Genomic DNA, 25011 nt, shown 5'->3' with positions numbered 1-25011 from the left:
AAAATACAGATATAGATATAACAATTATATAGACTGAATATATTGAATAATAAGCTATTCTACATGAACTCAATAATGCAGGTGGTAAAGTACAATTTAATTTTAATATAAAATAAATCATTCATCTTTTAATGTCAACTACTTTTTTTGAATCTAGGAATTTTCACAGTCACCTAGCTTATTATATCTTTGCAGCATATTAGGGAAGCAAATGTTCACATCAATGCTGTCTTTTGATTTCTTGTGCTGTTTTTGCATTTTCAAAATGCAGTTTTCAATAACACAAAAGCAATTTTATATTAAAAAAACTTGAAAAAAATGCTGTCTTAGAGAAAACTGAATACCTAAGTGAAGGAATTACTCTTCTTTTCTGAAAAGAAACCAAGTACAGTATCAATGATGTACCAGTGTACACACAGAGTGTGTGTACAAAAATACATGCAGAGTATTTTTTTGTTTTTTTGAGTGACATTATAAGATAGGAGAACTCTTTATGATCAAGAACAAATAAGAGGGACTTCCCTGGCAGTCCAGTGGTTAAGACTTCACCTTCCAGTGCAGGGGGTGCAGGTTCAATCCCTGGTTGGGGAGCTGAGGTCCCACATGCTTTGCAGCCAAAATAACCAAAACATAAAACAGAAGCAATATTGTAACAAATTCAATAAAGACTTAAAAAAAAAAAAGAACCATAAGAAAAAATCAAGCATTAAATTTCTTTTGAACATATGAGTTGTGTAAGTATAATTCTCTTGCTTTCTGGTTTGTTTTGTCAGATCCTAAAATGAGGCTTTCTTTTTCTGGACTTTGCATGCATTGTACTGTCACTTTACAGTCATTTTCCCTTTATAAGATACTAGTTTGTTTAACATCACTCTGCCACAGCTACAAATTCTGGAAGCTTCTTAGAGCTATTAGAACAGTGTCTCAAGCTTCCTGAGTTATATATTTGACATGAGTGAATCTTAACAGTATATGAGCTAGGTGGTTGTTGGACTGTATGAAATAAAGTTGTTCAGTGTTGAATTACAGGGGCCAGTTCTCACTAGGACATTTTTTTTTTCTTTTTAAGGGGAAGGGGAGGAGTGACCATTGTTCAATAAAGTTAAAGAACATAATAGTAAATCTTTACTGCAAATTTGCATTTAATTGTATACACATTTACTAAATCTGAAAAAGCATGAATGTGGCAAAAAGCAATATAAATTCAATTTTCTGAATTTTAACATCTTCAAGAATTTGATATAAGCTAGATTTTTGGCTATTTTCTTCAATATCTTATTAAGTTTGCCATAAAATATAAATAATATCCTGTGTCATGTCCGTAACCATGAGAGTTAATTAGCTTTAGTCAACTGAATTATGGGAAATAAGGAATGGCAACCAAGCAAAACAGTTCCTACTATAAAAAAAATTCCAGCACAGGATTTATAGCTGCAGCTTTGGAGTCTCAAGATACAGAAGGAACATGGCTGTCAGTCTCAAAGTGAAAAATGATTTTTTTAACCCATTGCATTGCTGAAGTTGCAGAGGAATCAATTGACCAAAAATTTAAAGAGAGATGACACTGGCAGGCAGAGAAAAGATGTGAGAAGTGGTTCCCTTTGGGTAGACTCAGCTAGATGGCAGTAAAAAAAAAAAAAAAAAGTTCAGCTAAAATAATTGACAATTCATCCAAGACCAAGCGTGAGTTAGTAGGACATTATGAAGCCTATAGGAGGCTCAAAAAACTGTGGGAGTCTATATCATCTTGGAGGTTCTTTCTCTGTAGACCACACTGAGGAGTCACAGAGAAGATCTTAAAAAACGTAAGAAATGAGCATTCTGATGCAGATCTAGGGAAGAGGAATAGAAGCCCTCTAGAAGGTACAGGAAATTTTGCCCAATCCTATCTCTACTTCTCAACAAGAGCCTTAAAATGTGGAGGAAAGGGCAATGAGCACTGCTTCCCTTAGTGCCTTTATGAAAATTCATTACATTTGAGGAAAGGGAATAGAGGGAAAAAAATAAACCTTACTTCAGGAGAAGTGTGAAATAATATGTTGGGCCCAAAATTATAGTTTGGGAAGGGGCAGGGGGTACAAAAAGGTCACACATCTAAAACCCAAGACACATGATTACCTAAGATTCAGGCTTAAAGCAACAGAAAAAGCACCCTCCCCTTCATCACCAACTCCTCTGTAGGTAACATGCTTTGAATAACAAATAACAGTAGAAAACTGCTGGGAGGGAGAGAGAGAGAAGAGCAGGAGCAATCAAAGAGACCCTTTTTGAGGCACAATGCAAAAGGTAGATACAAAAATCAGAAGCAAATACTCATTGCTCCAGTAAACCAAGCCCCACCGTAAAAAAAAAAGATATCCCTACAAGAATTTAAAGGCTGTGGTACACTGAGGGTAACAATAGCAGCAACAAATTTAAACCCAGACCAATTCCTAAGTAGTTCACCTAAACATCTCCCTATGCTAAATGAGCAGAAGCAAAGGCCTGTCCATTTCCAAGCATGAAAACTATTCATCTTATTCTCTACTATTCTATGTAAAATGACTGGCTTTCAACAACAACAAAAATAATAACAAAATTATAAGGCATATAAAACAGCAAGAAAGAACACACTCATAAGAGACAAAGCAATCATCAAAACTAGACACAGGTAGGACACTGTCAGACAGGAAATTTTAAAAAACTATAGTTAATATGACAAACATGCTAAAGATAGAAAACATGCAAGATTAGATTTGGTTTGATTCCTTTTCTTCCTGTGGTTGTATAGGTGGAGCTCCTTCCTGAAATGTCAGGCTGTCCCCCAGTGGTCCCTTCCTCCACTCCTGTTTTGATGAATCTGTACCAGACGAATATCTTTATAGGGGAGATGGAGATTTAATTATTTAAAAACTGAAAATGGCAAGAAGTCATACTAGAATTTTTGAATACGAAAAGGATGAAAAAAAATAGTAGGGCTTCCCTGGTGGCACAGTGGTTGAGAGTCCACCTTCCGATGCAGGGGACATGGGATCGTGCCCTGGTCCGGGAAGATCCCACGTGCCGCGGAGCAGCTAGGCCCATGAGCCATGGCCTCTGAGCCTGTGCGTCCGGAGCCTGTGCTCCACAACAGGAGAGGCCACAACAGTGAGAGGACCGCGTACTGCAAAAAAAAAAAAAAAAAAATAGTAAACCAAAATTTCTTCAGTAAATCCTTGAGAACTTTGGGACCAGTTTTCTATGAAGACCTTCAGTTTCAGAGAACTGGCACAGATACTATTTGTCATTATATTCTTCTTTTAAAATTTATTTATGAAAAATTTTCTGTGATGTAAGGAGATTTATAAAAGGAAAATAATAATAAAATGTTAATAGTATTTTGAAAGTGGTAAACAGTAAAATGAAAATGCTGAAAATTAAAAAGAATAGCAACAGAGATGAAGCGTGTCTTCAATGTGTAGACTCAATGCAGACAAAGAAAAAAAATCAGTGAACTTGAACATAGGTCTTTAAAAAGTACTAAATATAAATACAAAAGAGAAAAAATAGTTAAAAAAAGAACAAAATAACCAGTCTATGGGGCAATATAAAATGTTGTAACATAAGTGTAATAATCCCAGGAGAAGATAGAACTGGAAAGAAGATATATTTGAAGAAATATTAGCTGAGAATTTTTCAAAACTAATAATAAACACAAATTTTCAGTTGCAGAGAATTCAGAGAATATCAGATAGGATAAAAAATATAAAACAAAACAAACCTAATCATATCATATTTAAACTTCTAAGAAAATACAAGAAGAAAATCATGAAGACAGCAAGAGAAAACAGAAGCACTAAGTTCCTTTTCTAAAAATTTAAAAAAAAATTTTTATTGGAGTATAGTTGATTTACAATGTGTTAGTTTCAGGTGTACAGCAAAGTGAATCAGTTATACATATACATGTATCCACTCTTTTTTATATTCTTTTCCCATATAGGCCATTACAGAGTATTGAGTAAAGTTCCCTGTGCTATACAGTAGGCCCTTATTAGTTATCTATTTTATATATAGTAATATGTATATGTCCATCCCAATCTCCCAATTTATCCCTCCCCCCAGCCTTACCCCCAGTATCCATAACTTTGTTTTCTACATCTGTAACTCTATTTATGTTTTGTAGATAAGTCATTTGTACCACTTTTTTAGAATCCACATATAAGCGATATCATACGATATTTGTCTTTTTCTGTCTGACTTACTTCACTTAGTATGACAGTCTCTAGGTCCACCCATGTTGCTGCAAATGACAATATTTCGTTCTTTTGTATGGCTGAACAATATTCCACTGTATATGTGTACCACATCTTCTTTATCCATTCCTCTGTTGATGGACTTTTAGGTTGCTTCCATATCCTGGCTATTGTAAGTAGTGCTGCAATGAACATTGGGATGAATGTATCTTTTCGAATTATGGTTTCCTCTGGGTATATACTGGGGAGTGGGATTGCTGGATCATATGATAGCTCTATTTTTACTTTTTCTAAGGAACCTCCGTACTGTTCTCCGTAGTGGCTGTACCAATTTACATTCCCACCAACAGTGTAGGAGGGTTTCCTTTTCTCCACACCCTCTCCAGTGTTTATTGTTTGTAGATATTTTGATGATGGCCATTCTGACCAGTGTGAGGTGATACCTCATTGTAGTTTTGATTTGCATTTGTCTAATAATTAGTGATGTTGAGCAGCTTTTCATGTGCTTTTTGTCCATCTGTATGTGTTCTTTGGAGAAATGTCTAGTTAGGTCATCTGCCCATTTTTTGATTGGGTTGTTTGTTCTTTTGAAACTGAGCTGCATGAGCCATTTGTATAGTTTGGAGATTAACCTCTTGTTGGTTGCTTCATTTGCAAATATTTTCTCCTATTCTGTGGGTTGCCTTTTCTTTTTTTTTTTTTAATGGTTTCCTTTGGTGTGTGAAAGCTTTTAAGTTTAATTAGATCCCATTTGTTTATTTTTGTTTTTATTTTCATTACTCTTGGAGGTGGATCAAAAAAGATCTTGCTGTGATTTATGTCAGAGGGTGTTCTGCCTATGTTTTCCTCTAAGAGTTTTATAGTATCTGGCCTTATATTTATTGATAGGTCTTTAATCCATTTTGAATTTATTTTTGTGTATGGTGTTAAAGAATGTTTTAATTTCATTTTTTTTTTACATGTAATTGTCCAGTTTTCTCAGCAGCACTTATTGAAGAGACTGTCTTTTCTCCCCTATATATTCTTGTTTCTTTTGTCATAGATCAGGTAACCACAGGCGTGTGGGTTTATCTCTGGATCCTGTTATCCTGTTCCACTGATCTGTAATTTTTTTTTTTTGTGCCAGTACCATACTGTAGAAACACTAAATTCTGATGAACAAAGATAAGAATTACAGGTGACTTCTTGTTTATACCACATAAAGCAGAAGCTAATGGAGTGACATCTCTAAAGTGATGAATGCAAAAGAAAAAGCAAGAATTACATGCATTGAAAATATCTTTCCAAAATGAAGGTTAAATAAAGCCTGTCTCAGACAAACAAAAATTTAAGGATTATTGCCAACAAATAAACTACAAGAAATTTTAAAATATATGTAGACATAAAGAATGTAATAAACATAAAGCAGAGAATAATTAAAACTACAAACTAATAAAGAAAATAAATCTAAAATCTGGTCTTTTGAAGATATCAGTCAAATTGATAACCTTTAAATAAACTAACCTAGCAAGAAATAGAGGAGACAGAAATTACCAATATTGAGCATGAGAAGGGATAATACTACATATATTACATACATTTAAAAGAGAATAAGAAAGATTGGGTCCATCAGTTGAACAATGGAGGTGAAAGAGACTGATTCCTTGTAAGGTACATATTTCCAAAAATCACTTAAGAAAAAATAAAAAATATAGGATATAGGAATGGTCTTATATCAAATAAAGAAACTGAATTTGCAGTTAAAACTATTCTAAGAATAAATCTCCAAGCCCAGATGGGGACTGATTGTGTTGAGTTCTACCAAATATTTAAGAATAAAAATAATATTAAATCTGCATAATTTCTTACAGAAAATTAAGGAAAAGGAATCATTTTCCAACACATTATATAAGCTTAGCCTAACTCTAATACCTAAACAAGACAAAGATATTGCAAGAAAATAACTGAGCAACCCTTAATGTCCCTCATGAATACAGAAACAAATATCTTTAAGAGAATTCTAGCAAATTTAATCTGGCAATATATAAAAATAAAAATATCCAGCCAAGTGGAGTGTATCCTCAGAGAAACAAGGCTCATTCAACACTCAATAATCTGTGTCATTCATCATATTTAAAGACTTAGGGAGAAAAAACATATGATAATCTTAAAAGATGCAGAAATACCATTTGATAGAATTTGAAAATATTCATCATAAAAGCTTTCGGTTAAGTAGATATAAAAGGGAACTTTCTTAATCTTATAAGATTATCAAGATAAGATTATAATCTTATCAAAACAAACTTATAGCTAATATCAAACTTAATGAAGAAAGACTAAGTGAATTTTTCCTGAGATTCAGAGCAAGGTAAAAATGTCCTCTCACCTCTACTATGTGACATTGTATTCGAAATACAAGCCAGTGCATTAAGTCAAGAAAAATAAATAAAATGCATACAGATCAGAAAGGAAGAAATAAATTGATCTGTTTTCATGTTATAATTTTCTAGGTAAAATATTTTTTATGTAAAAAGAATTCACAAAGAAACCTCTCTAAACTAATTAATTAGTTGAGCAAGACCCGATACAGACATAGAAAAATCAACCCTATTCCTATGTACTTGTAATAAACAAGTGAAATTCACAATGGAAAAAACATTATAATGACACTAGAAAAAAGATGAAATACTTGGGTAAAAATCTAACAAAATATGTGTAGGATCTGGTATATCTGAAATTATAAGTTACTGACATAAATTTTTAAAAATTGGAGATATACAGTATTCATGTTGCTAAGTTATAGTAGCCAAACATAAAAGGCTAAATACTGTATGATTCTATTGACATGACACTCTGGAAACTGGTAAAACTATAGGAAGGAAAATAGGTCAGTGGTTGCCAAGAGTTGGTTGGTAGGGAAGAGGTGGGTAACATGGGGGGATTTTTTTGTGGGAATTATTCTCTTTGTAAGTAGTGTGGCAGATACAAGACTCTATGTGTTTGCTCCAATCCATAGAACTATACAGCACAAAATGTGAATTTTGTTGTATGAAATGTCTTTAAAATATCAACTAGGATGTTGGGGGTATTAGGATTGCTATGGACTGAATTGTATGCCCCCAAATTTCCTATGTTGAAGCCCCAGTGTGAGTGTAATTGGAGTATGGAAGCAATTAAGGTCAAAGAGGTTATAAGAGTAGGGCCCTAATCTGATAGGATTAGTGTCCTTATCAGAAGAGACACTGGAGAGCTCTCTTTCTCATCACCGTGTGAGGACACAGGAAGAAGGGTGCCATCTGTGAGCCAGGAATAAAGCTCTCACCAGGAACTGAATTGACTAGCACCTTGTTCTTGGACTTTTTAGTCTCTAGAGCTGTTAGAAAATAAATTTCTGTTGTTTAAGCTGCCCAGTATGTGGCATTTTGTTATGGCAGCCCAAGCTGACTAATATTTAATACAAGGACTGGACAAGTGAATCTAACTGTATTATACATGAGCTAAATAACCACATTGAAGGAGAGGGAAAGAAAGGAGCTGACCTAAGAAACATGGGAAAACTGTGTTTTGACTGGATGCAATATGACTAAAGACAAAAAGAAATTTATGCAAACAGTTTACTCTAGTTGAAAATTATTTTTTCCTCACAAAGGTATGGCTTCTGTGTCCTGAAACTATAGTTTGTATCTTAAGATTGAACAAATAGGTAATATATTATAGAAAATGAAAATTACATTTCTCATTGTAAGAAAATGAAATTAACAAATAATGAAATGGAGAAAGCTAGATTGAGCTCACTGCTCCTGAATTACAGTCAGAGTAATTTTTATGGACTCATTTAAAATATATATTTAGGGAAAATCGATAGAAATATAATTGTGTGTTTGTGCATGGTTAGTATACACTCATACATTCCCTAGCTTTATTCATTCATAGGAGTTTGAAGCAATGACACCACGTAGCACCCAGATAATTGTTTCTAAATACCATTTTCTAATAAAAGGAACCAGGGCGCCTTGAAGAACAGTCATTCCAGGGCTGGTATAGGGGAAATACAAGATAAACCTGAACCATCCTTTGGATTCCATAAAGTAAGGAATTGCTATATAAGAAAGGGGGAGGCAGGGAAAGAGAGAAGAAGGGAGGGAGGGAAGGAGGGAGGGGGGAGGAAGGAAGGGAGGGAGGGAGGGAGGAAGGAAGGAGAGAAGGGAAAGATGGGAACTTATTAAAAGAACATCATAGGGGCTTCCCTGTTGGCGCAGTGGTTGAGAGTCAGCCTGCCGATGCAGGGGACGAGGGTTCGTGCCCCGGTCCGGGAGGATCCCACGTGCCGCGGAGCGGCTGGACCCGTGAGCCATGGCCGCTGAGCCTGTGCGTCCGGAGCCTGTGCTCGGCAATGGGAGAGGCCACAGCAGTGAGAGGCCCACATACTGCAAAAAAAAACAAAAAAAAAAGAACATCATATAGACAACCTGAAAGACTTCTCAATGGCCACAAAATTAAAAAATATACATAGCAGTAGTATTGGACTATAACATAATAAATATCCATGTGTCCATATTGCTGCAAATAAATATTAAATGAGGAAGAACAACATTTCCTTACAGAAGCATTCTAATTAGTAATGTAGAAGCAATAAGGAACTAGAAAATCATTATTAAAATATAAGAGTAATAATTGCCACAGACAGGATCTGCTGATGGATATTAAAATTAGTGGATAAAAGTTTAAGCAGACACAAGATATTTCTATAGTTTCAAAGTATCTCTCCCCCAATATTTAATAATTACAAAAGGAAAAAAATAGAAATTTTGCCTTGGAGAATCCTGATAGATACCACTTCAGTCAAGTGATCAAGATTTATGTTACCAGCAATAAGTTATGTACCTTATGTACCAGCAATAAGTATCATGTACCTCCTGATATTATGTAGTGAGGGCATATCACCTCTGTGATATTTTCCCCAAAATGCAAAACCTCATTCTAATAATGTAAAATGCCAAACAAACCTATATAGAAAATATTAAAAATAACTGTCCAGTACTCATAAATTATCAAGGTCATGAAAGACAAGGAATAATTGAGGAGCTCTCACAATAGGAGAAGACTGAGGAGACGTGGCAACTAAATGCAATGTGAATGGACAGTGTCTTGAAAATTCTCATTAATAGCTCCAAAATTTGAGGGTAGAGAGCTAAGGAAAATTCTTTTTATTTTCATTTGAGGGAAGCCAAATGGCTTTGAGGAAAAGATATGTGAAACCAGGGACATTAGGCAAGTATTGATAACTCACTCTGATAAAAATAGAGTCTACAATGCTTCACATAAGAATCAGGGAATGAGCTGCATCCAAAGTGAATCATCAGATGTGACTATGATTCAAACTCCCAACCCAAAGAGCCAATCCTTGAACAGAACATTCAGTAAGGCCTCAGAAAAGAAAGCGAAACTAAGTTCCTTCACAAAAGCTGTTTTTGCCCAGTTTTACCCTCTTCGGTATGTTACAGAAAAAGGCTCAAATACACAACTTTCTTTCAAATTACAGCTTAGGTATGGAGACAAACAAGTATTGGATAAGGTGCAAAGAAAGCCAAGCATCATATAAAAGTAAATGAATGGTTTGCACTGCGCTGTCCACTTTAAACATGAGCAAGAATTAAAGGAAACATGATTGTACAGATATAGCATTACCAAAAAAAGAAAGAAAACAAAAAAAAAACAAAGACCAAAAGACCCTATGGAGCCAATGTGGAAAAATATACATGATCAAAGAAATTATTAGCTGATAAAATGACACCATTACAGCCATCTCAGTTACCTAATTGCAGTCTAAAAGATGAAAACGTATTAATCTCGTGCTCTGTGATTCCAAGTTATCTACTGTAGTGAGAGGTGCCCTCAGAGGGAATTCAAAACATATTTTAGATTCCTGTTCCTAGTATTTTAAAATTAAATTTTATTAACATGCAGTCATAGTTAATTTATCTCAGTAAATGAATAATAATATTGTGCCTGTATAAGTTAATGCAGTAACAGAAAGAGTAGTTGTTTTATGTTGTTTGGATTATAACTGTTCTATAAGTCTGCAAGGCAACAGCTAGATTTTTCATTTAGTAATTTTTTTGTCAGTGATTATCACTGAGATAATCATGAGATTTTATCACAGTGAGACAATCATTATATCAATTTGTTATACAAAAAAAGACAGGTGATATAATTATTCTAGCAAAAGGCAAAATAAATGCCCTAATCCTTATTTGCAAATTCAACATTAACATAGATTTGCTGGAACTAGACATTATTTATTGTAAAAATTGCACTATAGAAAAGAAAATGCTTATATTTTGTACAACTGATTTTTCACTAATCATTAGGATATGTTTGGAACGATTTGACAAAACTATTATCAAACTAATAAATAATTACATTCCTGAAGCTACCTTCTTTTCCTCATTAATTCTGTCAACAGATCACTTTATGGGTCTATGTAATGTGAAACACACCCAGATGTGAATAGATTTCTCTGGAACTGAAGAAGTCTAAAAATGCTGCTGATTAACCGGATTTTTCTGTGCTCTAGTATCTTGACAAATTGTCAGTTGCATTCATCTAGTTGAGGCATCGATAGAAAAAGGTGTACCTTATATTTGCAAGGTATATGGAATCATATACTACTTGTTTAATGGACCTGTAAACTGATGAATATTACCCAAAATAAGACCATCAAATTTGCATTACATGTAAAATAATACATAAACTATTGAAAATATATAACATATTAACCAACAGAAGTAATGTAACATTATGAGTCTTCAAATTAAACCATAAATTAATGGAATTCAATTAACTTCTACTAGTATTCTTTGAGGAATTTGACAGATTCTAAAATTAATTTTGAAAATACATGAATTGGTAATGAAATTTGTAAAACTACAGCAAAGACTGTATTTGGTACAAAAAGATTCAACTTACGAAATATTTAGGCATAACTCAAGACCATGTTAATTAAAAAGTGTAGCAATAAACTAAAGTTTCATATATGATAAAAGGTAAATGTGGCACCGCATAAAAAGCCTGATTGTTTGATAATAATGGAAAAAATGGCTTGGTATACAGATACAGTTATAGTTGGATACCTAATCAATATAGTATACAAAGGAGTCCATGTGGAAGAGATTTAGAGGTTATAATAGTAGTGTTGTAATTAATAGAAAAAAATAGAGGGATGTCTTTGTGATCATAGAATAGGAAGGAATTGTTAGATAAAATCTTAAGAAGAAAAAATAAGGCAAAAGCAATAGATTTTTATCGTCAACATTTAGGAATCATGGTTAATAGAGAGGACTATCTATATCCAAACCTACAAACAGAATTAAAATCTAGAGTATAACTAGAGTTTGGAGAAGTCAAAATAGAAAACGAAACAACAGCAAAATACTTAACAGAAAAATAAGGTACTCAAAATGAATTCAAGTAAAAGAAGATATACTCGATCATATAGTAATAAAAGAGATGTTAATTAAAACAGCCTTGAGATACCATATCTATCATATTGGCAAAAATTTGCATTTCTGCAATACAATCACAGTTTTTACTGAGACAACCTGAATGTCTCTGGTTTACTAGGCGAAAGATCACTTCCTAGGAAGTGTAGAAAAGTAAAATGCACAAATGAATTCTTCCAGATACTATCACATTCCATGTATCTGAAAATATTTTCATTTTTTCCTTAAGTTTAATTATGGGTAGAGAATTCTAAATTCTTTTTATTTTGATTTTTATTTTTTATAATTTGAAAACATTGTTCTTTTGCCTTTATGATCAGTGTAATGATGAGTGCATTGCTAATCTAATACTCATTACTTTCTTGATGAACTTTTCTTCCTAGTCATTGGAAATTTTTAAAATCTGTTTTCTTTTATTCTTGGCACTTTGAAATTTCAGAAAGATATCTTGAACTTCATCTTTTTTCTCCTATAGGAACTAGGTGAGCTCTACTAAACTCTGATGACCTTCTTTCTTTAACTTTGTGCATTTTTATTATTTTTTAAAATAAATACTGTCTTTTGTTTTCTCTGCTCTTACATAATGGAATCGTTTTTAACCATATTTTGTAACTCGAGGATTGTACTGTCTCTTAAACTCGCTCATATTTTCTGCCATTTTGCTTGATATTCAGGAAGATATTATTGACTTTATCAGCTATCCTTTGTATTCAATTTCTCATTTTGGCAATAGTATTTGTAATTTCCAATAACTACTTTCTAATTATCTATCCCTTTATTTTAAGTGTCATTTTCTTATACTGTCAGAATTTACTTTACTTTGATGTTGTAGGCTCCCCTAATGTCAAGGGGTAGATGTACTGAAAGACAAGCTATATCTTCAAAGGCGTAGAAGAATTTAACATTCACAAAAAAGGAAGGAAATTCACATTGTGTTGAAACAAAATAGAGGAAAAACATCACACACTTTGCTTAGGGACTTGCAATCCATCCATTTTATTTGAAATATATCATACAAATTCTGGGATACTCACACAGTAGAACAGATTAAAATCTGGTTTTGACAGGTAGTTCTCACATGTCTAAAATTTGGAACCAGTTTATTAGGCTGTGGGAAGCCAATGAAGTTTGCATTATTTAAGATATAAAAAGTTGTAAAGCCATATATATATATATATATATATATATATATGTGTGTGTGTGTGTGTGTCTGTGTATGTGTATGTATGTGTGTGTATATATATATATATATATATATATATATATATATATATATGGAGAGGGAAGATGGGAAACTGGGCACAATATCCAATAAGAAGATTTAAAACTTAGATGAATTATGATGCCATTAACCAAATTGTATAAGCTGGAAGCTGATCTATAAGGGAATAGTAAAGTGCCTCCATATATCACAAATATCTTCTATATTAAATTGTTAACCTCTGTGATAAAATTATGTTTTTATCACTTGGAAAACTGAGTGACTAAATGAGAAGCTAAACTGTATTATTTTGGTTGAATCAAATAGTCCACTTTCCAAAGATTTTTTTTTTGACTAATTTTTCTTCCACACGCAACAGCAATCTTAACATCAGATTTAAGTATAGTTTAAGAAAGTATACAATTCCATTCAGGAACATAGAAACTCCAGAATTGGAGTTTCCCAGGTCAGTGACAGATGACATTATTTCTGTTTCAATAATCTAAGAGGAATATTAAACACCGAAATACTTAGGAGGAAATAAAAATATATTCCCATAAGCAAAAAGTTGGTAAGGGAATATTTATAGAATTTATAATGCTACAAATATTGTTTTAGAAATAACTTAACACTTGCATATTAGTATGTAAAAATTAACAGAATTATTTTATCACAAATGAAATAATTGTATTTTCTTCTTCCAAAGCATCCAGTATTAATCCCTCTTAGTGCTCCTTTTACAGACTCTTGCTGTTTCTTTATCACACAAACTCATTCTGGCTCCAGGACCATTCTATTTGCTTTTCTCTTTCTGTGGAATCTCTTGCTATAGATCTTCACATTACTAACGTTCCACACATTTCTGGTCTTTGTTAGAATAACATTGCTTTGGAGATATTTCTCTGATCACTTAATCTAAAATAATACTCCCCCTCCCCATTCAGTCTATCCCTTGCTCTCATTTTTCTTCTCAGTACTGTCTTGGCATTATATTAATTGCTTCTTTATTTCTATAGTTGTTTGGTGTCAGTTTCCCCTACTAACAGGTAAGTTCCATAGGAACAGGTATTTTCTCCAAATACCTGAAGGTAGACTGAAGGTAGAGTTCATGATGCTATTCCTGCAATACTGTCTGTGATCTCTCCCTTGTCCAGTGACCCGTGTAGTACTGTTTGGCACACATAAGGTCCTCAACCACTTAATCTAAATGAATGAATGAAAGAATAGAGCGGGTTTCGCCAAACAATTCTGAAAGAGTGCCAAAATATTGTTAACACATCAAACAATTTGCATACCAACCTCTCCTTTCTGCCACATTATTCATCCATTCTTATGAATCCATTTTTAATCTTCTCCTTCAACTTTTGTATTCTTTCAGTCATCAATTAGTACTTTTTTTGTATTAGTATTACATGTTACTGCCTCTCCAATCATTTTGCCAGACTAAGATTAGGATTCTGTTTACTTCATACCTATACTATAAAACTAGCTCCTAATAGATGTTACATACCAATACTTACCCCATGCCTGTGATCCCTGTTACTTATATAATGGATGCCAAACTTCCCATTTTAACAATTAAATCTCAAACTTTACTGCTTTTCCCACACCATTCCCTCACTATCCCCTACTACCCTTTATTAATGTTATTAATTGTTGGCTTTGCTATTTCTCAACTTTATGTGTTTTAGTTTCTTTTCACTGTGCATAACTTGGTTTTTTTCTCTTTCATTTCATCTATCATTCCTCCAATACTCAATTCATGATGTACTTCCATTGATGGTTTCCCTATTCACTTCATTTTCCAGTGTTCTCTCCTGAAATAAATATTTTACATCTGATAATATCTTATTAATGTAGGTGATGGTAGTACATATTTTTATTGATGATTAGTATTCTCCTCATTCTAAATCCTTACCCTTACCCCTTAGAAATATAAATGCTAACATAGAAACTTACTTCAAGCCCTGGTGTTTAAAACTTAATAATTTGATTATCCCATTATTGCTATGGAGATAAGTCCTGACTTTTTTGAAAAACACAAGTCTCCAAGAGTTGACAATGAAATATTTATTTTTATTGTATTTTTTTATTTATTTATTTTTTTTGTGGTACGCAGGCCTCTCACTGTTGTGGCCTCTCCCGTTGCAGAGCACAGGCTCTGGACGCGCAGGCTCAATGGCCATGGCTCACGGGCCCAGCCACTCTGCAGCATGTGGGATCTTCCCAGACCGGGGCACGAACCCATGTCCCCTGCATCAGCAGGCGGACTCTCAACCACTGCGCCACCAGGGAAGCCCATATTTTTAAATACAGTTTTCTGACATGGTACAGATGTGGTATTGGAACAGTCATACCAAGATCCCTTTATTGTGTGATAAGTAAAAATTAGCAAATCATAGGAAGACTAAGAAAGAGACTGGCCAAGTAGAAGGATGGGTCTGTGTATATATATATATATATAAAATTTATATTTAAAAGATAACCATAGAAAAATGATGAAAGAAACTGAAAGTCTGTAAGATTAATGTTTTCCCCCTGAATGCTTATCTGGCTGGAACAGATATTCAATCTACATCTGGGTAAAGCTATTGCTGACAAATTCTGATCTAACTTGTCAACACCAGGTGTTATTAGGTTGTTTCTACCGCATTCTGGAATAATTGATTTCTGTGTAAAATAAAATTCTAATGAGTAGAGTGTACTTAAATGTTTAAACAAATTGACTAAAAGAGTCATAAAGTTGGACTAAAGATGGTAAACATTCAAGGTAAATTTGTTTGGGGGAAGTAGAGTCTCTGGCTGATACTTGTTGTTTTTGATGGGCGATCCATAAGTCTGGATCATAATTATCAACTTAAAGCCAGTTTATTTCTGGGGACACTAAATGAGTATAAATGAAATCATAAGATAAGTAGCAGAAGTGTACATGGAGTGCAATGCTACCATGATATAAAAAACCAACAATCAGAGTTTTTATCATAATGATGGGTAGTTACATATCCTTTTAAAGGTTAGAATTTAGTACTCTGGCAGTGGAAAAATTCTGAAAAAGGAAGATGACTAAATTTTTAAAATATGTGATGGCCCCTATATTGTTACTTATACTTTCTTTCGTAAAGATTATACAGTCGTGATAGTTAATACCAATGAAATATTAGAACAAATTAAAAGTTACATAGTATTAAAAAAAAAAAAGAAGACCAAAGGTGCTGGAAAGTGATGTTTTCTTTGCATCTATTCAGGTATCTAGTGACAGATACTTAAACAGCTTCCAAAGAGACTGATTTAAATGTCAAAACTAAATATACTTTGTATTTGCTTTTGAAATGGGGTTTAACTTTTTAATTTTGAAAATAATTTGAGTTATTCAGAAAAACATGTCTTTGGTAATTTGTCGACTGAAATGTAAAGTGATTGTCTTTTGCTCCTTTTTTCCCCTGCAACTATACTTCTCCTTGTCCTTATAGAACAACTACAACATCTGGTTAGTATCTGATATATTCAGAGTAGAAATAACATATTGTACTGTTTTGACCTTTTCAATATTCTGCACTTTAACTGGCTATTCATTCTATCTCTTCCCTACAGGTTAGTGGGACACCAGGCAAGGGAAAAATGCAATGAGTAGCCAATCAAATCACAGAACACTGAAAAGGTCAACACTGTATAGTAGAATCCTGTAATTTACAGGAATATACGAGACATTAAAATTCTACCACATCCTTCTTATGACAGAGACTGTAATGAAACAGAAAATGGCACCACATGAATCTGTTCCTACGACAATCATTGTTCTGAGAGTTGAGAACATAATTTAACACATTCCAGTTATGATTTTTGAAATTGTATTATTTTGGTATCCCACAGATTTTGTAGTGGTGGAGTTAAATTACACTTAGATAGTGGAACTAATGTCTAGCAGTAGATATTCAGTTCAACATAGAATAGCTTATCAATCTTAAATTTAAATAGGTCTACACTTCTAAAAATCCAGAGAGACATTATTTGCATAAGGCATATTTTTGTCTTATGCAGGACTCACTAGACTTACTTGAAAAACTTAGGGAAACTTGTCTTTTTTTTTTTAAAAGGGAGACCCCAAACTAATATAAGAGAGTTTTCTCCATTTTCCCAGAAGCTATCTTCATTGATGATAAAAACCAGACTCAGAGTTCCTTAAGAGAAAGCTATGGGGCCTGAAGCTGTAAATATATTCTGTTAGCTGGTTCTTAGATAATAATCAAAGAAGACAGTTACACACACACACACACACACACACACACACACACACACACACATACACCAAGAGCACTGGAATTGATAAATTTGTGGATAAATATAAAAAATGTTTGTCCTGAATCCCCCCAAATTTAATTGTTTGATGAAAGCAAATATATTAACAATGTATTGAAATAGAACTAAAGTGAATAAAAATAATACACAAAGAATAAGGGAGGCTGGTTAAATTATAGTGCTGTTAGTTATTATATTGGAGAGAAGGAGGGTAATATTAATATAGAGTATAATGTGATAGATTAAAGATATATATTGGAATCACTAGAGTAAGCATAAAAGTAATTAAAAATATACAGCTGATAAGCCAAGAAACTAGAAAAAATATTAAAACAAGCAGGCAAACCATAACAAATAAACAAAAAACCAAGATTAACAACAAAAACAAAAGGTAGAAGAAAAGGAGGAACAAACCAGAAGAGATGTATAAAAAACAAATAGCAATACTGATGATTGAGACCTTACATATTAGTAATTACATTTAATGTAATTAGATTAATATGTTTGATTATAAGGCAGTGGTTGGTATCTCTCTCTCTCTACATATATCATATAGAGAGGCAGTTTAATTATAAAGACCCAAGTTGAAAATAAAAGGATACAAATATAAAAGTGTAAGAAATTTGATGTGATTGTATTTATATCAGATAAAGCTGACTTAAATACAAGGTGTATAGCCAATGGTTTGAAAATGGATTTGGGGGCCATTTCATAATAACAAAGAAGACTTCATGACTTAACAAACCCAGAAGGAGGTATTTTCTTGGTGAAAGCCAGTGAGATCCTAGGTATCCTTACATTAATCAGAGTTCAAACCCCACTATCATTATAAACTCAGTATCCAGAGCCATCTAAGGAGGAAAGCAAAAGGAAAGGAGAGGGGTAGAAACTTGAATTGATTCAATTAACCCAAAAGAAACTAAATTTTAAAAGAAGACTCCAACTTACTTAAAAGGCCAATGTTTTCCACTGACATCAGTGGATATAAGAACTTATAAATAAGTTGAATTCACTAGCAGAAAAACAGGTTTCATTTCTTACCTCTGAATTCTATCAATAGAATGTAATTTTTTACATAGTCCAAATTTATATATTTTTTTAAATAACATTTTTATTTTAGAGCATGTTTAGATTTTCAGAAAATGCAGAGATAGCATAGAGTTTCCATATACGTTGTGCCCAGTTTCCCTTGTTAAATCTTATTTGAGTGTGGGAGAAAAGCCACTTGCCAGCATGGAAGAGGAAATTGCTTCTCAACCACAATCAGGAAAAGAAGTAAATAAGTAGAGAGATACATAGATAGATGATAGGCTTTTGAGCTATAAAAGCTGATTAAGACTAAATCTTACAGAAGGATTAAATCAAGAATAAGGCCTTCACACTAATTTTTAAAAACTCTGAATGGACTAATGAATTTCAGAGTAACGATCCAACTCAGATTGTGGCACCTTTCAGTTATATAAAAGGTTTAAGGAAAAGAGAATATATGTGCATATATGTGTGTGTGTGTGATCAAAATCTGAAATGCTAACTAAAATTACATAGAGAGGAGAGTAAGATAAAGCTAAGGAAGAAAAATACAGAAAATACGAGAATTTTGTCTAGAAAGAAATTGTGTGTTGTGTTTTGGCATATACAGCTAACTAGAATCAAATATCTAAGAAGCCAACAAAGTTTGAGAGAGCTTAAATCCTGGTGTCAATAGAAACATTAGCCCAGACTAAACGAAACTTGGATTATTCTATATCTGTGTGCAGGATGAGGGTTGGAAAGTGCTGTTCAACCTCCAAAGTGGATGTGGCCAAGGAAAACATTTTGAGAGGGAGGAGCCAGGGTCCCAAATCAAAATCGACACTGATCCCAGGGAACAGATAAAAGGCTAATCAAGAAACATTCTCTACTCTTAGAGCAGTAAGCCCATAGACCCACATAATATTTCTAATTCTAGAGAAAATTCTGGTTTTTTGTATCTTTCTGCTTTATACTGTTTGGTCTCATTGGGATAGTAGAAAGATCTAAGACATTTTTTTTTGTAGTGATGCTTGTCATTTTAGTAAATAGGTATCTTATTCCAGGGAGTCCACCACCAGACCTGATGTAGATACTACAGCTGCTACCCTACTATCAAAAGACTATAGCACATCACCCAGAAACCCTGGATTTTGAGCCTGATTGAACATTACAAAGGCAGATTGTGATAGTTATGGGGGCTGATCAGAAATAATCCTCACACATGATAAGATTGTACATCCCTCCCCCACCTTGAAAGAAAGTTTGGCTTTCTATGTGGATTTGATCTATATATATGAATGGAAGTGATAAATACATTTCCAGGTAGAAGCTCTAAGAGCTAATATACAATTTGCCATTTTCCTTTTCCCTGCTTTGTTGACTCTGAATCATGTATTAAGATTGAACATCTGTCATCCCAGGTCTCTGAGTGACTATGATCTGAGGCTTATAGAACTTTCAAGTAAAATACCCAAGGCCACATAATCTGTAACACTACAGATATGAGAATTAAACACTTGACTGTCATCATAGTAAAAGTGTGTGCTGTTAACTAGACTATTACAATAGAAAAATAGACAAAGCAAAGGAATAACAATTCACAAAAGAATAAATACAATTGGCCCTATATATATATATATATATATATATATATATATGTTACATATTTATATATATAAATGTGTACTTCAGTAAAAAAATGAATACTTAGGAAAAATTAGATCATGGTGTTGCCTGCTATCTTGATAAAGATATGTGTACACGCACAATCACACACAAAGTGATATTAGATATAATGCAGGGCAACAGGTAGTCATGCACTGCATGTGGTATTATGTTAGTATACTCTTTATGGAGAATAATTTGACAGTATTTACTTAATGCCATGAAAATGTGCATTCCCTCAGATCTAGCAATTACAGTTCAAGGAAGTTATAATAAATAGATAATTTCACAAGCACACAAATCTTAGTGTGTATGGATATTTAAAATGCTTTGTCACTTCCAATAATATTTTATAGGCCAATGAAAGTTATATGGCATGCCAAAATTCATATAGACAGAATTCAATGCCATCAAATTCTGGGGAGGAAGATAATTACAATGAGCCTTAATGTCTACCACAGGATGACCATGTATCATCATATATTCGATATATATTTTTGCTTGTGAAAAATATACTCACCTTCTTCCAAAGGGTATCAGACTAAAGTTTTATTCTAGTCACAGCATCAAACTCAAAGATAGGGATGCAATGTAGTTTCCACATAAGTTTCAAATATGGTCCTAGGCTCTATACCCAGTAGAATTCCTTCTTTTCACATCCTCCTTAGAACCTAAAAAATGAGTTTTGAAGCATGTACCATCATTGGTTTGTCATGCCAAAAAGTGGTTGCGGATCCCAGGGCTATTTTAGGTCTTGGAAGGTCTTGTTTTTTATTCTCTACTTCTGATTTCTTTAGCAGAACACATCTCTCAAATACTTAGTAGGCTTCTCCTCTCTTTAACTCCAGTCATTTCCCTTTTTTTTTTTTTACATTTGCTATATGTTGAGGTTTTGTGACCCTATGCTTTTGCCTTTCTCTCTCTTAAATTAGATTGGTTAACTTGAGACTATAAGGCTTTTATAAAAAAGCCATTAGTTTAGTTTCATTTCTCTCATTTGATAATCCAGTTGAAAGATTTTACTCAATGTCACACTCACAGTTAGGCCTTTTCTCTAGGAATATTATTTATTTATTCAGTTTTTAAGAATGGTTGCAATGTTTTTACTCTTAATTTGACCCTTCCATTGGGCTTTAGTGAATCAAGGCATTTCTCCAATGTATATATTCTTGAATGGGTCTAAAATAACTGGATTTTCCAGTATTTCAAGGCCATGAATTTCTGGAATCAGTCTAGTTTCTTTCATTTCTGCTTGAAAAATAAATGATTCCTTTCTGAATACATTTGTTTATTATAATTCCTACATAGTAAGGAACTAATATTCTATTTTCTAACTTTGTCTAATAGAGCTAAACATTTATGAAGTAAATTTTCTATAAGGTGATTATATGATATACTGCTCAAACCAGGACCCTTTTGAGAGGAAAGGGAAGACCACTAAGAGTAATACTGGGTCAATGGATACAGACTAGAAATGTACTGAGCAAACTTGGATAGAACTTCACACTAATTATCTGTTATTCAAATCATGGCAGATGAGAATTTTACAAAATATTTTGCCACCGTATTAATCAAGAGCACTATCTTTCTAGGTTCTGGATATCAGTTTTTCCTGTCTGTGGGAAGATTGCTAATCCAATGCCACATATTTTAGATTTTTGTACGATACCACTCGATTTCTGTATACTACATTCTACATGAGACAAAATGGGCTAGCTTATATTACAGTTTAAAAAGCAACTCTAAAATCTTTGTGGTTTAATGAAACATATTTTTATTTCTCTTATATGCTGCTTATCTATTATGGTTTGGCAGTGAATCCCTGCCCACTTTGGAGACTTTATGGACTGAATTGTGTCCCCCAAAAGTTCATATGTTCAAGGTACACCTCAGAATATGACTGTATTTGGAATAGGGCCTTTAAAGAGGAAACTAAGGCTAAATGAGGTCACATGGGTGGATCCTAATCCTACAGGACTAGTGTTCTCATAAGAAGAGACACCAAGGGTGTACATCTACAGAAGGATGACCATCTTAAGAAACAGCAAGATGGAAGCCATCTGCAAGCCAAGGAGAAAGGCCTCAGGAGAAACCAAACCTGTCAAAACCTTGATTTTAGACAGGTTTGGCATCTAGAAGTGTGAAAAAAAAAATTGTTGTTTAAGCCACCCAGTTGGTGGCATTTTGTTACAGCAAACTAATACAGAGACTCAAAGAATCTTTTCTTGGATTCCCGACTGAACATGGGCTTTCATGATCACTTGGACAGGCAGAGTAAGCTTGATGAGTCACACTCTGCCTGAACCAGGATGCTACCAGGAAATTACATATATATATTTGTATATATTATATATATATATATATATATATATTTAATTCATTGGCAAAACAATTCATAAAGCCACACATGATACTTACAAGATTCTGGTTCTGCATGTAAGATCTTGGAAGTCACCACTCTGTCCTAACAACAAGTACAAAGCTGAGCAGACTGAAAAATTAACAACTCTTCTTGGCTACGTAAGAGTTAGTAGGATACAGGGAAAATTGCTGCCCCCGAGACTGGAGAGATAGACAAGTGTATACAGGGAGTCACAGCTTACTGGAGCAGACTCAAAGTGGAAACTACCATGGGAACCGGTGCCAGAATAGGAAACCCTGAACTGTTATTGACAAGTTGCTGGAGGCTCAGTTTGGACAAGTCTGAGATTAAAAACTCATGGGTTGTGGAGTTGGGGGACACAATGTTGTAGATTTACCTCCAGGAACTTGACCAGATTCCCAAAGTCAAAATCTGAGAAAAATCCCCTCATGCATCTAGCAGGGGGAGGGAGAAAGAAACTATTTTGAAATATGCCAGAGTATTCTGCTCTTCTTAACAAGGCCTGAACTCAGGGGAAGCAACATAGCTAGAGCCTAACCTGCTGGAAAATTATCAGCGCCTAACTGACCTGGGGGAAGAGAAATATCCATCTCCAGCCAGCTCTAGCCTTCCCCATGGGAAAAGGGGAACACCCAACTCCAACCCATTCTAGCTATCCTGTCCTCCAAGGGGGGATTAAACAAAGAACTGGGAAACTCTTGTGAATTCACAGACCAGAGTCATAGGCTCACTGAAATCATAAGACCATAGAATGCTTCCTGGCCCCCAACACCTCACCACCACCACATAACTAAAGGCCTATTTATAGCAGTTACTTTTATCTGTTACATAATGTCTGGCTATCAAGAAAAAATTACAAGGTGTACAAAAGGAAAAAAAAAACAAAAACACAGCTTGAAGAGACAGAACAACTGTCAGAAAAAGATATGGCAGGGATGGTTGGATTTTCAGACAGAGAATTTAAAACAACGATGATTAATATGCTAAGGGCTCTAATGGATGAAATAGACAGCATGCAAGAACAGATGGACAGTGTAAGCAGAGACGGAAATCCTAAGAAAGAACCAAAAAGTCACTCTAGAGATTAAAACATATTGTAACAGAAATGAAGAATCCCTTTGATGACCTGTCAGTAAACTGAATGGTGGCTGAGGAAAGAGTCTCTGAGCTAGAGAACATGTCAGTAGAATCCTGGGATCTACATAAAGAAGCAGAGAGCATCAAAGAAAGAATAAGCAAAAGTAAATAAAAGCATCTATTTTTCTTACTCTTAGTTGGCTAACACAGGGGTCCCCAACCCCCGGGCTGCAGACTGGTACTGGTCTGCGGTCTGTTAGGAACCGGACTGCACAGCAGGAGGTGAGCAGCAGGCGGGTGAGCAAGTGAAGTTTCACCTGCCACTCCCCATCGCTCCACATGGCTCGTGTTACAGCCTGAACCATCCCCCGCATTGCTCACATTGCCTCCTGAACCATCACCTGCCCCCATCCATGGAAAAATTGTCTTCCACGAAACCAGTCCCTGGTCCCAAAAAGGTTGGGGACTGCTGGACTAACAGATAACAGTTTGTTCAAAATTACAGCAAAACGGTATTCAATTATGTATGCACCTTATGTGTATATATGTATATATATATGCTTATAAATGATTATATATAAGTGAAATGAATGCCAGCAATGATACAAGAGATTGGAGGGAGGAATCAGGATTATTTGGTTATTATAAGGTACTCACACTATCTGTATAGTGGTATAGGGATATTGGAAAGGTGGCTTGGATTAATTATAAACGTATATTGCAAACTCTAGGGCAACCACTAAAAAAGTAAAAAGTATAACCGATGTGCTAAGGAAGGAGAGAAAATAGAATTATATAAAATGTTCAATTAAAACCAGAAAAGGCAGAAAAGAATAGAAAATAGAAACAAAGAGCAAGGACAACAAATAGAAAACAGTAACTAATGTGGTAGATATTAACCAGATCTATCAATAATCACTTTCAGTAGCAGTGGCCTAAATCTACCAAGTAAAAGACAAAGATTCACAGTGGATCAAAAAATAAGGCCCAGTTATATGTTGTCTACAAGAAACCCACTTTAAATGTAAAGACACATATAAACAGTAAATGGTTAGAGAAAGATATACCATGATAACACTGATCAAAAGAAAGCAGGAGCGCTATCTCAATTTCACAGAGTGGACTTCAAAGCAAGGAAAGTTAACAGGAATAAAGAAGGACATTACATAGTGATAAAGGGTCAGTTCTCTAAGGAGACATAACAGTCCTTAACATGTATGTACCTAATTACAGAGCCTCAAACTATTTGAGGCAAAAACTAATAGAAATGCAAAAAGAAATAGATGAGTCCACTATCATAGTTGGAGTCTTCAACACCCCTCTGTCAGAAATGGACAGCAAGAAGAAAATCAGTAAGGACATAGTGGGACTCAGCAGCACCATCAAGCACATGGGTATAATTGACATGGCCACACTTACCTTCAAGAGGTTAGAGAAATGCAATCCTTTCATGTGGCCTTCTCCCAGAAAAAGAACTGCAACATCAGTGAATAGTTCTAATGAGACTTGCAAAATCTATTGCATTTGCCCTCTGAGACTGATAAGCTTATATATCTGCATTCATTATGCTTTGTGCAGACCACTGTATAGCTCTTATCTTACAATTTTGTTTACTGTAATTAGTAGCCCCAGCTAGATTATAAACTCATTAAGGCACAACCAATAGCTTTTTTTTTTTTAACCTCT

Source organism: Tursiops truncatus, chromosome 3, assembly GCF_011762595.2.
Source record: "Tursiops truncatus isolate mTurTru1 chromosome 3, mTurTru1.mat.Y, whole genome shotgun sequence".
NCBI classification, from domain to species: Eukaryota; Metazoa; Chordata; class Mammalia; order Artiodactyla; family Delphinidae; genus Tursiops; species Tursiops truncatus.
Note: the sequence above shows the minus strand (reverse complement) of the source record.